The sequence below is a fragment of the Vombatus ursinus genome, unplaced genomic scaffold (genome assembly GCF_900497805.2).
Source record: "Vombatus ursinus unplaced genomic scaffold, bare-nosed wombat genome assembly UNPS02014799.1, whole genome shotgun sequence".
Lineage (NCBI taxonomy): Eukaryota > Metazoa > Chordata > Mammalia > Diprotodontia > Vombatidae > Vombatus > Vombatus ursinus.
This window is the reverse complement of record NW_020954577.1, coordinates 31,689,244-31,701,373: the sequence shown is the minus strand read 5'-3', so window position 1 is coordinate 31,701,373 and position 12,130 is coordinate 31,689,244. Positions and strand designations below refer to the sequence as shown.

Here is a 12,130-nt window from a genome sequence, read left to right as displayed (position 1 = left end):
CTGGGGAAGTAGGAAAGCTCCGAATTTCTGTATTTGGGAATGGAACCCACGCCCTCGCGGGTCCCGGAAGCGCTGCGCGGGAAATGAGCCGGTCCTCGCGGTGCGCATGCGTGACGGAGGAGGCAGGCGGGGCAGGAGCGGGACGGACACACGGGTCTCTCCGCCTTCTCCACGTTGTGACTCCGCCCCCACCTCGGCCGAGGAGCCCGGGTCTTCCGCGAGGGTGTGCGCACGCAGTCTTCCGCGCCCGCCCAGGATGGTGGTGAAGCGTGGTAGGCGGGGCATGGGAGCTGCCGGGGGCGGGGCCGGGGGCAGGAGGAGGCGGAGGCGCGAGCGTGGTCACGTGCCCGCCGCCGCCACTCCCCCCCAGCCCCCTCCTCCCTGTTCTCTTTCAGGTCGGGCCGGGCCGGGCGGGTTCCTCTGGCGCCCAAGAGAGAGGAGGGGAGGAGGAGGAGGAGGAGGATTAAGCGGGGAGCGTGAGCGTCCGCTGCCCAGGTAAAGCCAAGGACCGGGGCGCTGCAGGGGCCCCCGCCGCCCCCTCCCCGCTCACAGACGGCACGCCTCGGCCCCAGAACACAGTGAAAGTGGCCCCACGGCCCGGCCCGGCGTGGGCGTGCGTGCGTGGGTGACACGCTCCGCAGGGCGCCCGAGGCCTGTGCCAGCTCCCCGGCGGGGGTCAGGGAGGGCCCCGAGGGGGTGGGGCGCGAGGGCCGGGACGTGCGTGAGCGTGTGTGGGTGGCCCACTTACGCCCGGGGAGGGGGCCTCGCCCGGAGGAAGTCCCGAGCTCCTGGCTGTCAGGGGCTCGGGAGCGCGCGGCGCGTGCGAGGCCTGCCCCGCGGCCTGTGCCCTTGGCGGGCGGGGGGAGGGGCGCCGCCTACCTGGGAGAGGCCAGGCCCGGAATGGTGCTCTGCCCGTGCGGAAACACCGGAAACTCCCACCTTCCCCTCCACGCGAGTCACTCACGTGTGTGGGGGCCCTCTGTTTAAAGTTCAGCCGAGTTTTCATCCTTGAGGTTTTTCTGGATAAGCAGTACCTAGGAAAGCATTTCTTTCTCTCGGGTCATTAGCTTTTGTCGGAACTTGCCTTTCTGAACTGAGGCAGTGTCAGCCCTGGAGAAAGCACATGATTTTGGAGTCAGTGGACCTTGTGGCTTCCAGCTCTGACACTTGCCCTGGTAGCCTCGGGCCCGTCATGAATCTTTGGTCTCAGGTTCCATCCTTTGTAAAATGACAAGATGGTCAAAGTTACATTCAGGTATAACCCAACAGCCTCAGTTTCATCAGTTGTAAAATAGAGTTAAGAATATCACCTACCTCCTCACAGCCTTGTGGTGAGGATCAAGTGAGGTATTCTATGGAAAGCACTCCAGTGAGACAATGTATCGTTCAAGTAATAAGCACGGGCCACGTACTAGCCAGTTAGACGGCACAGTGCATAGAGTTTGGAAGACCTGAATTCAAAAGTTGCCTCAGACACTTTAAGCCTGTTTCTTCGTCTATATAATTGGGAATAATCTATATGGTACCCACATAACACGGTTGTTGGGAGGATCAAAATACATAATTACAAAGAATAAAATGTTAATGCACTTAGATTCTGTGTAAAGCATAAGTAAAATGTACGGGTTTTACTGGATGACCTTAGTTAAAAGTCACTTCTAGCTTTAAATCTATGGTTTTGTGTATTTGCAAGTGGTGCTGTTTTGTAGAATGGGTAATTTTATGCATTTTACATTAAAATACTTTACACCAAAATTTACATGAAAATATTTACCCTAAAACATAAATTTATGCTTTTTTACGTTAAGCTTACGATTCAGTGCCAGTCAAAACTAAACACATTCCATTTTGTTTAAGCAGTGTTGCTCTCCTAGCTCCCTTTTACCTGTTGTCTTCCCTCCTTAGAAAGTAACCTCATTGAGGGCAGACACTTCTTCCTTCTTCCTTCCTTTTTCCTTCCTTCCCTCCCTTCATTCCCCCCCCATTACCTCCCAGGATTGTGAGTATCAAATCAGATAACATGAACAGAACTTTGCAAACCTTAAAGCATTATATAAATGCTAGCCACTGTTGTTAAAGTTGGGAATTTAGAAATGATTGTAATGAAAGCTAGTTCTAAGAACATTTTTAATAAAAATAGCTAACTTATATCACTGTATGCCAGGCACTTTACAATTATTGTCTTATTTGATCCTTGTAACAGTCCTGGGAGGTGGGTGGTATTATCCCCATTTTACAGATGGGAAACTGAGGCAAACAGGTTAAATGACTTGCCAGGGCCCACCCAGCTAGTACGTGTCTGAGGCTAGATTTAAATTCTGGTGTTCCAGTCTATAGACCCCGCACTCTGTCCACTGTGCAAACTATCGCCATCCTTGGGACACTATTCCCCAAGATAAAAGGGAATGAATGGGATGGACTGTGCACTGAAGGGAACATACTACTGATAACCCCAGATACCTTCAAGGATTCATGACATAGACATCCTTTTGGATATTGGTTATTTTGTCTCCTGTGATGATCATTTTTTCTTACTTTAATAACTATATAACTAAATTCTAATGTGGAATACAAAAGTGAGAGAGCTGTGTTAAGAACTACAGTAATACTGGAAAACATCTTAGAACCAAATCTGGCTGAGTTGGTGGGGCAGAGGTTAGTCATTGAAGAGACTTGTAAATGCTTGGTCCTGGGGCCTGAGGGGAGGAATTCCATTGCTTGGACTATGAGACTGGTCATGTGGTAGAAAAGGTTGCTAGGCCTGTGCTTTTGACTTCTGTCACTAGATGAGAAATATCTCGGGAGAGGGGAAAGATTGTACCTAGTGTGAGTTTAGAAGGCCACAATAGAGAAAAGAAAGGAAGGAGGGAATTCATCTTGGAACATCTATTCCATTTCTTCATCTAGTAATGAAATTTCTAAGGTTTGTTGTTATATTGCACCTTCATTTATAGAGGCATTACTATATATAAAAATGTTTAAAAAAAAAAAAAGGAAGCCATAATTAAGGTGTACATTCCTTCTAATTGGAAGTACTCCTTCCACAAATTAATGGTAAGCATAATTTTTCACATTTTTCTAAGCTATTTTAGGGACAGAATTGACAAAGTTTTTATGTAAATAAACTATTCGTACTTTTTGTGTTATAGATAGATTTTATATACATTCTTTGTTTTTCTATATCTTGCCATTATTATATTAGGTTTTTTCCTTAAAAATATTTTAATGATAATTGCAAGCAGTATCTTTGAGTTACATTGTTCTTAATAGTTTTCATAGAAGACATGAAACAAAATGCTTCAGTTATCAGTCTTAGGGTATATTGAATCTTCATTTCATATGGTAATTAAGCAAAAGTGGGAAAATAGGAAAAGGAAGATTAACTATATATTAAACTTAGAATTTGTCATTTTCCCCCCTCATTTCCTTCCCAAGCAAAAATGAAGAAATAAAAACTATACTTGGCATTTTGCACTTAGTGGATGTCTGAAGAGTTGAGTGAAATTTACAAAATTTTTTTCTATTAGGCAGATTATTTTTATTTTTATGCTGCAGTGGCAGAGGTAAAGGCATTTTCTAGATCTTTTATCTTTTTTCATCAAGTACTGCTATTCTTTTAGTCATTCCCCTAACAACTGTTTGCAGTTAAATGAAATTCATAATATAAAATGTCGTAATGTCTACACCCTCTGATTTTCCTGGTCCATTCACTTCCTTTCATTTTTCCTTTTAAATTGTCATAGTTAGTATATATACTCTGTTCTCCTGGTCCCATTATTTCCATGAAGGGTTTTTGTTTTGTTTTTTTTTTCACATTTTCTAGTCTTAATTGTATTCTAGTGTTCTATTACGTGAATGTCCTTTATTTTCTAAAAATAATTTTTACACAATTTGTTAGGTACCAGATCATCAGCGATTGCCAAATTAAGGAAAAAAAAGACTACCAAAATATTATTCACTTCTTTTCTTACCTATTTTCTTATTCATTTATTCTATTGGTTGTTTTTGTTTTACTTTTTTTTTTTTTTGGCTAGGCATTGGGGTTAAATGACTTAACCACGGTCACACAGCTAGTAAGTGTTATGTGTCTGAGGCCGGATTTGAACTCAGGTCCTCCTGAATCCAGGGCCGGTGCTCTTATCCACTGCGCCACCTAGCTGCCCACCCCTTTTTTTAAAAACTTTTTAAAGAAGTCTAGACAACAGCAGCAATAATTAGTAATAGACGGACAGTTCCTTGAGGGCAGAACTCATTGCATCAAAATTTTGCATTTCCCTGAGCACCCAGCACAGTTCTTTATACACAACAGGTATTGCCAAACTGATCAATATTGATGGAATGGTGGGTAGGTAGCACAGTAAAATAAATTCTGAAAAGGTTTTTCATATATCAAGCATATAAATATATATATATATACACATATGTATATGTTATTCTTTAGAAAACTAGGAACATTAAACCAGAATTCTCTGCAGCCCAGGGTTTCTTTAGGTCTCATCAGAGGTGCTCTGAAAATATCCCAGGGCAAGATTTTTTTCCTTTTTCAGTTCAGTTCAACAGCATCTCTCAAAACATGTCTGCTATCACCATGACCTTATGGTGGACTCAAATATACAAATATCAACAAGACAAATCCTCTGCTTTCATACCACCTTTTCATGTCCTATAGGGATCTCAAATTCAACATGTCCAAAGTGGAATGCATTATCTTCTTTGTTAAACTTGCTGTTCCTCCAAACTTCCCTATTTCTCCTGAGGCCACTGCATTCTTCCAGTCACCCAAATATACAACCCTATTATCCTCATCTCTTCTTCACCTTTTCGCCTTTACCCCATGTCTATTCAGTTGCGCCCAATCTTGTCAATTCTTGTTCTTTCTGTACTGCAGCCTTCACGCAACTGTCAAAATAACTTCCACAGGTCTGACTGCTCAACAATATTCAATACTCTCTTTCGCATATGGGATAAAATTTGACTTCCTCATCTTGGTATTTAAAGTCCTTCATGGTCTGGCTTCACCTTACTCCCTAAACTTAATTCACTTGTTAGTTTCCTGAACTTGGCATTCCATCTCCTGCCTCCTTCAGTTTGCCCTTCATGCCTGGAATGCTCCCCTTCCTCCCTTCTCCCTTTTATAATCCTTAGCTTCCCTTCAAGGCTCAATTTGGGTGCCAGGTGATCCCAGGTTAAGCCTTTCCTGTTGTCTATTTTTATTCAAATGATATTTGAATAAAACAATATTTTCTGAGTAGATAGTGTTTACTGGTCTTGGCTTTTCACAGTGAGATCTGCCATTCAAATGTTTGGTGTTGTTAATAAAAACAAAGATTAGAGCAAACCATGAAGCTGTAAAACAATTAACCAATTTCTAAACCTGGTCTATTCCCAGAACTGTTTTATAGTTTAAATAAAAGTTAGACGTATTCAAGGAAAGACTGGATGGATGGTGGTGTGTTGTAGTGTAAAAGCCTGGAATATGAAGTCAGAGGACTTAAGTTTGAGTTCTTTCTGTTCTGTTTACTACCTGTATGATCATTAGCAAGTTAACCTAGGTTTCTGTTTCCTCCTTTGTTAAATGACAGGGCAGAATTGGACTAGATGAAGTCTAAAGATCTAACTCTATGATTCCCTGACCTCTTTGTTGGGGATACAGTGAGGGACAATGCATTGTCTGGTCAGTCTTCTATGACTCTTGAGATTCTGTCATTCTATCACTACCCAGGTTTGGAGATGTTTTTTTTTTTCCTTCAAAAAACCAAACCTTTGGTGACTGGAAAATTTAACCATGCTAGAGGTTTTAAGGATATTTATTGCTTACAAATTTCTGGTGGACAGTATTTTATTTTACGGAAAGGTTTTTTTTTTTTATACCTCTAGTGAAAGATAATTTCATAAGAGTAGTATTATATGTGGATGACAATCTATCCTGAGAAAGCAGAGTCAATATCTGGTAATAATTTAATCACTATGTCTGCCAGATGAAAGATGGATTCCCAATAGATGATGAGGTCCTCCACATGCTCTTGTTTGTAGATGACATTGTGCTAATCACATTAGGCCCTGGGACATTGCAGAGACTGCCAAATGAGATTTATAGTCACTCAAAAGAGAAAAAAACCAAGAAGATGAAGAATGTCTTTTGTCCAGTTGGATGGACAACCCACAGAGCTGCTTCATTAGCAGCTTATAACTTGGATAGACATTATAGATGGACAAATAGCCATGCCTAGAATTGAAGAGAAAGAAGAGAGTGATTTGAGTTGCTTTTAGGAAATTGTGCAGTATTTTAATGACACCAAGTTTCTCTCTGAAACAGAAGCCCATTTTTAAACCTTAATTATCTCCTAGTGACACTGTATGGCTGTGGGAGTCATGTAATACCAGTCTCCAAAGATTTAACACTATGTATCACTCAAAAGGCATTGGAGAAGTGTATAATGAGCATGAGTAAACTTCAGCATATTAACCAGTGAATAATTTTTATGAAATTAAATTTTATTTTTTAGTTTGCCAAAATTCAGCTTCTTTCCCTCTTCCTTTCTTCTGCCCTCAATTGAAAAAGAACAAAGCCCTTGTAACAGTTAAGCAAAATAAATTCCTGCTTTAGCCATGTCTGTATACCCCTCCCTAACATATATGTATATTGTACTGTATACTCTCTTATATTAATAACTGTTTACTATTGGAGACATCCAGGATTTTTTCCCTTGCTATTTCCTCATTCTCTATTAGGTCAAAATAGCCCCTGAAAAATAGGGTTGATAATAAGATTGGATTTAACTGTTCTCTTCAATCTTGTTCAGACCTCACCCAACTGAAAAAGTTTAGATGTGACCAAAAGGTAAAGAGATTTTAGTCTCAGTGAAATCCCGCCCATTGTGGTCTAGTGAGATAGGTAATCAAGGTGGACTCCTTGTGTCTAGATTGCCCTAGGTGGTCTGAGTGATCAGAGCCATGGCCCCCAGCCCCTCATTAGAATAGGTCCACTTCATTATAATATTCATACTCTCATTAATAGCTAACCAGTCAGAGTTGATTGCAGTGTGTTGGGAATACCCACTCTTCCAAGGGCATATAAGCGGCAAGAAGCTGTCATGATCCATCTTTGGTTCGTGAGAGACGGCCAAATGATCATCCTTTTATTAATTACTTGCTAGCTGTAATTAATAAAATGACTGATTACCCAGAAGTTATATTTCTTGAACTTTTTATGTGTCACAACTATTAAGTCCATCATCTCTCTGTCAATAGGTAGTGTGTTTCATCATGAGCCCTCTAGAGTCATGGTTGGTCATTGCATTGATGAGAGTTCTTACATCTTTCAAAGTTTCATGATTTTTACAAACTAGTGAATAATTTGTTGGTGTAGTGTAGATATCTTTACAGAGATGTATGTCAGAAAAAGGAGGCAAACTGCTAGTGTTGTGAGGACAAGGAATAATTGGTGAGGTGTCTGTATATTCTGTTGGCATCCACACAGTGTCAAAGGATCTAGAGGAAGGGTTGCATTATGTTTGGTAGACTCCCTTCCAGAGAATTTATGGAAATACATGGTCAAGATATAGTTTGGAAAAGGATTGGTTATGATCTTTCACTATTGGAGAACGTACTTCCATTGATTAATTCACAGGTCCATCAAGTTATCCCAGTGTTACTTTATTTATTTGTCTTCTAGAGTAGGAAATCATTTAGAATATGAAAGGTAATTATGAAAGAGACTTCATGAGAAAGTTCACATAATCATAAGCTGCATGTAACTTCATAACATTAAATATATGTATTTTGTTGTTTCATATACTGAGAATTCTCATTATAATGTGAGAAGGCCAAACATTTTGGAGAATTGGAAGGAAATTGTGATTTGGTCTTTGCAAAAGTATCTTCTGCTTAAATGGATCTGTGATCACATCAGTTTGGGAGTTCATTCCTTCAATGTGAGTTGTGACCCATCTGTGACTGCCTATCCGATGTGACCCTCATTGATGCCCCCCCCCACTTGCCACAGGGAGTGCTGGAAGACCTTTTTCATTTTCTCCTGAAATTGTAGGGGTACCAGTAGAGTACCCTTGGTACCAACTAATGTCCGCTTACTATCCATTGCTTTCACCATTCAAACCAGCAGCATTTCTTCCTGTCCTGTGATTCTTTGATGACATTTTTTATTGTTATTCTTCAGAGTTCCTTGTTGGTTATATGTTGCAGCCTACTCACAGTCTTCTTGTGTCTTTCCATTGCCCTTTGTGTAATATTCATTTTTAATTCTTTGGAATTAATATTTCCCACATTTTGCTGCCATATTACATCATAGAATGATGGTGGAACAGCTAGGTGGTGCAGTGGATAACAGGTAGGACCTGGAGTCAGGAAGACTCATCTTCCTGAGTTGAACTCTGACCTCAGACTAGCTGAGTGACCCTGAGCAAATCACTTAACTGAGGCAAATCACTGTTTCTCTCAGTTTTCTCATCTGTAAAATGAACTGGAGAAGGAAATGGCAATCCACTCTAGTATCTCTGGCAAGAAAATCCTAAATGGGATCATGAAGAGTTGGACATGACTAAAACAAGTGAACAACTACAGAAACAAGAATGATGATATTAAAAAGATAGACCTTTGCTTTCATGGGACCGTGGAGTCCTGTAAGCAGTCTACTTTGTTCTTCTTGTCATGTTCAACTCTGATCTCAGCTTTGATGTTCCATCAGTACTGTCTGTCCCAGATACACATTCTGGTGGACAGATTCAATAGGTTGTCTATCTCAAAGCATTTTGTAATCTGGACAATAGATGTACTTCAGACATTTGGTCTTTCCTGTGAAACCTGGAGACTATACCAGTGCCGTGCCAGGAAACAGAATTGTTTCCATTTGAATTGTCTTAGGAAGATTCTGAAGATCGTCTGCCAACATAAGGTGCCAGATATTGAGGCCTTTTCTCAAGCTAAATTGCCAGCCATTCAAACTCTGTTGCAGAGTGCATGTCTGATGGGCTGGCCACATTGTTCAAATGCCAAATGTATGTTTACCTAAAAGAGTATTTTACAGACAACTCACACAAGGCAAGCACTCACATGTTGGTCAGAAGAAGCAACACAAGGACACTCTCAAGGACTTACTAAAGAACTTTGGAATCAGTTGTGGGACGTGGGACACGCTGGCAAAGGAGTGCTTGCATCAAAGAAAGCGCTGTGTCTGTGAGGAAAGCAGAATTGCAGTAGCTCCAAAGAAACATGAGATGTGCACATGAGATGTGGTAGAGAGACATCTCTACCCCAAAAGTTTATGTGGACTATTTGTGCCACACAGATGGACACATTGAACCTGAACTCCAATATAGTGATGTCATTTGGTCTTCTTCAAGAAGGAAGGACAACAAACCAGCTAACCAAACCAGCCAGCCAACTTTCTTGTGTGGATGATCAGGCCAGGCTCTTTTAAATGATTTCAGATCTCTTCTGGAAGGCTCTGCAGTGTTCTGAGGCTTGATGTAATCAGCACAAAGCAACCCTGAAACAGGAGTGTGTGGAGGATGTCATCATCCACAGTGAGAAATTCTCTCTTCCACTTGAACACTGCTGGTTTTCCTTTATCACAGCAGTGATCCACGTAGATCTCCTTGTTTTATGCTTTGTGCGATGTTTATAATGAGAAGGTCTAATAACAGGGTTAGTTGTATTATTCAAGGAATCTTGAATGATTTTAATGTATGAATGGAAGACTATTGAAAAAGGAGCTTGTAAGGTGATGTTTTGCTCTATGCTTTTCCATAGTCAGCAAACAGTAAGCTGGGTGTGATCATCTATTCTCTATCTCTTTCCGTTTTGAAATGATTAAGACATGCTCTGTTTCTTGTCTCATTGTGACCTGGATGTGATCCTTGCTTATCAAAGGCTACATGCACCATTGGAACATAAGCTCAGGCTTAGGTTCTATCATGCTGGAAAGGCTTTGCATATGCCTTTGGCACAGACATAGACTGTTTTCCAAGAATACATCTGGAATGTATGGAGGGGTAAATCACTGGGGACTAACTCCTTGATGAATTTTTGACATGGCAACCATCTTCTGGGGGCATTGGTAATGCAGTGGATAGAGTACTGGGCTTGGAGTTGGGAAGATCTGAGTTCAAATGTGGCCTCAGATGCTAGCAGTGTGACCTTGGTCAGGTCACTTACCCCATTTACCTCAGGTTTTCATCTGTAAAATGGGGACATACTGGAGAAGGAAATGACAAACCACTTCAGTATCTTTGCAAAGAAAACCCATGGTGTCATGTAGAGTTGAACACAGCTGAGTGACTGAACAAGATAAGACAAAACCATCTGATAGTGACCATGATGATGATGAAGAAGAAGAAGAATTCAAAGGCTTTGGAGTAAGATTTTTACAAAACACCAGCACAAATTCTTAAACTAGGACATGTCTTTGATATACCGTATTAATATACTTAATGCAGTTGTAAGTTGAAATGAAGTAGAAGCTTGAAGTGATACAAGATCAGTGAAAAAGATGATGGTATTTTGGAGGATGAGAATAGCACTTGGGAAGCCTTTTAACCAATAATTAATTTTGTAAAAAGATAGCTTTGTTATATTACCCATTAATAAATCATTATACTTTTGTTAAATATCCATAGTGTTTTACTACTAGTGGGATTCAAAAAATGAAGTCTCTAACCTCAAGGAACTTAAATTCTACTGGAGAGAATGTAATTTATTAACAGATAATACTGTATTTACAGGATAAATGACACATGATCATGGGGGCATTGAACTTTACTTTCTTTTTTTTGAATGAAGAGAAATTTTTTATTTTTTTTCTTTGTATAAAAATATTTTTATCTATTTATTTTTAGTTTTCAACATTCACTTTTATAAGATTTGAGTTCTGAATTCCACCCCCCTTCTTCCCTTCTCTCCTCCCCAAGACAGCGTGCAATCTGATAGAGACTATACATGTATAATCATAATAAACATATTTCCACATTAGTCATGTTGTGAAAGAAGAATTGGAACAAAAGGGAAAAACAAAAAAAGAAAATACTATGCTTTGGTCTGCATTCAAACTCCATAGTTCTTTCTCTGGATGTGGAGAGCATTTTCCATCATGAGGCTTTTGGAGATCTTTGCATTGCTGAGAAGGGCTAAGTCTATCAAAATTAGTCATCGCACAATGTGGCTGTTACTCTGTATAACGTTCTCCTGGTTCTGCTCAATTCACTCATCATCAATTCATGCAAGTCTTACCAGGTTTTTCTGAAATCCACCTGCTCATCATTTCTTATAGCACAATAGTATTCCATTACATTCATATACCACAACTTGTCCAGCCATTCCCCAACTGATGGGTAGCCCCTCAATTTCCAATTCTTGACCACCACAAAAAAAGCTGCTATAAATATTTTTGTACATGTGGGGGGCATTGAACTTTTCAGCTGAGGGAATTGGGAAAGTCTTCTTGAAGGAGCTGCACTTGAGCTGAGCCTCAAAAGGAAATAGAGGGAAAGCATTCCAGGCTTGGGTGACCACAGAGACAGAGACTAGAAATGGAATTTCATATATGGTTAAGAGCAGATGGATCAATTTTGTTGGGGCATGGAGTTTAGAACTTGGGGGGGGAGTGGAAGGGTAATTGGTCTGGAAAATAGGCTCTCCCTCAGTATAAATAATTGATGTTTGTGAAAATCCTGAAGCATCAAGAAAAGGCTGCAATGTGTTCAGTTCAGAAGGCAGGGGAAAATGTCGTATATTTTAGTAAGAAGTTGCCATAAAAAAGTTGAAAGTTGTAGGTATTTTAATGGCTGTTCCAAAGTTTGGGTGTCAGGGTATAAGCTGCTCTAGTTTCAGTTGGGTATATAAATTGCTATTTAATCCTATAAAGATTTTTCTTTTTCTTTTGTTGCTATTGACATTGGTAAATATTATGAGAAGTGAAATAGGGAGTTCATGATTGCTGAAATACCCAGCATAGCTCTCGAATTAGTTTTCCGTTCATCATTCTTTGGACAACCTTGTCATGGAAGGAAAAATATGTAGAATGGCTACTTAGACTTGTTAAGTGATTGCAATTTTACTTTATGTTTTAAAATTGTAGTAACATTATAAAAATGATTTAATGAAGATTTTTCAGAGA

At 40.3% G+C, this 12,130-nt stretch overlaps 1 long non-coding RNA gene across 1 annotated transcript in view; it reads left to right on the top strand.

Annotated features, from left to right (window-relative positions):
* Window positions 1–395: 395 nt before the first annotated feature.
* The window catches only part of LOC114050490, a 152,943-nt gene continuing 141,208 nt past the window's right edge, over window positions 396–12,130 (top strand). The window contains exon 1 of the long non-coding RNA XR_003570012.1: window positions 396–495. This is a non-coding gene — a long non-coding RNA (uncharacterized LOC114050490). The remainder of the gene's footprint in view (window positions 496–12,130) is intronic.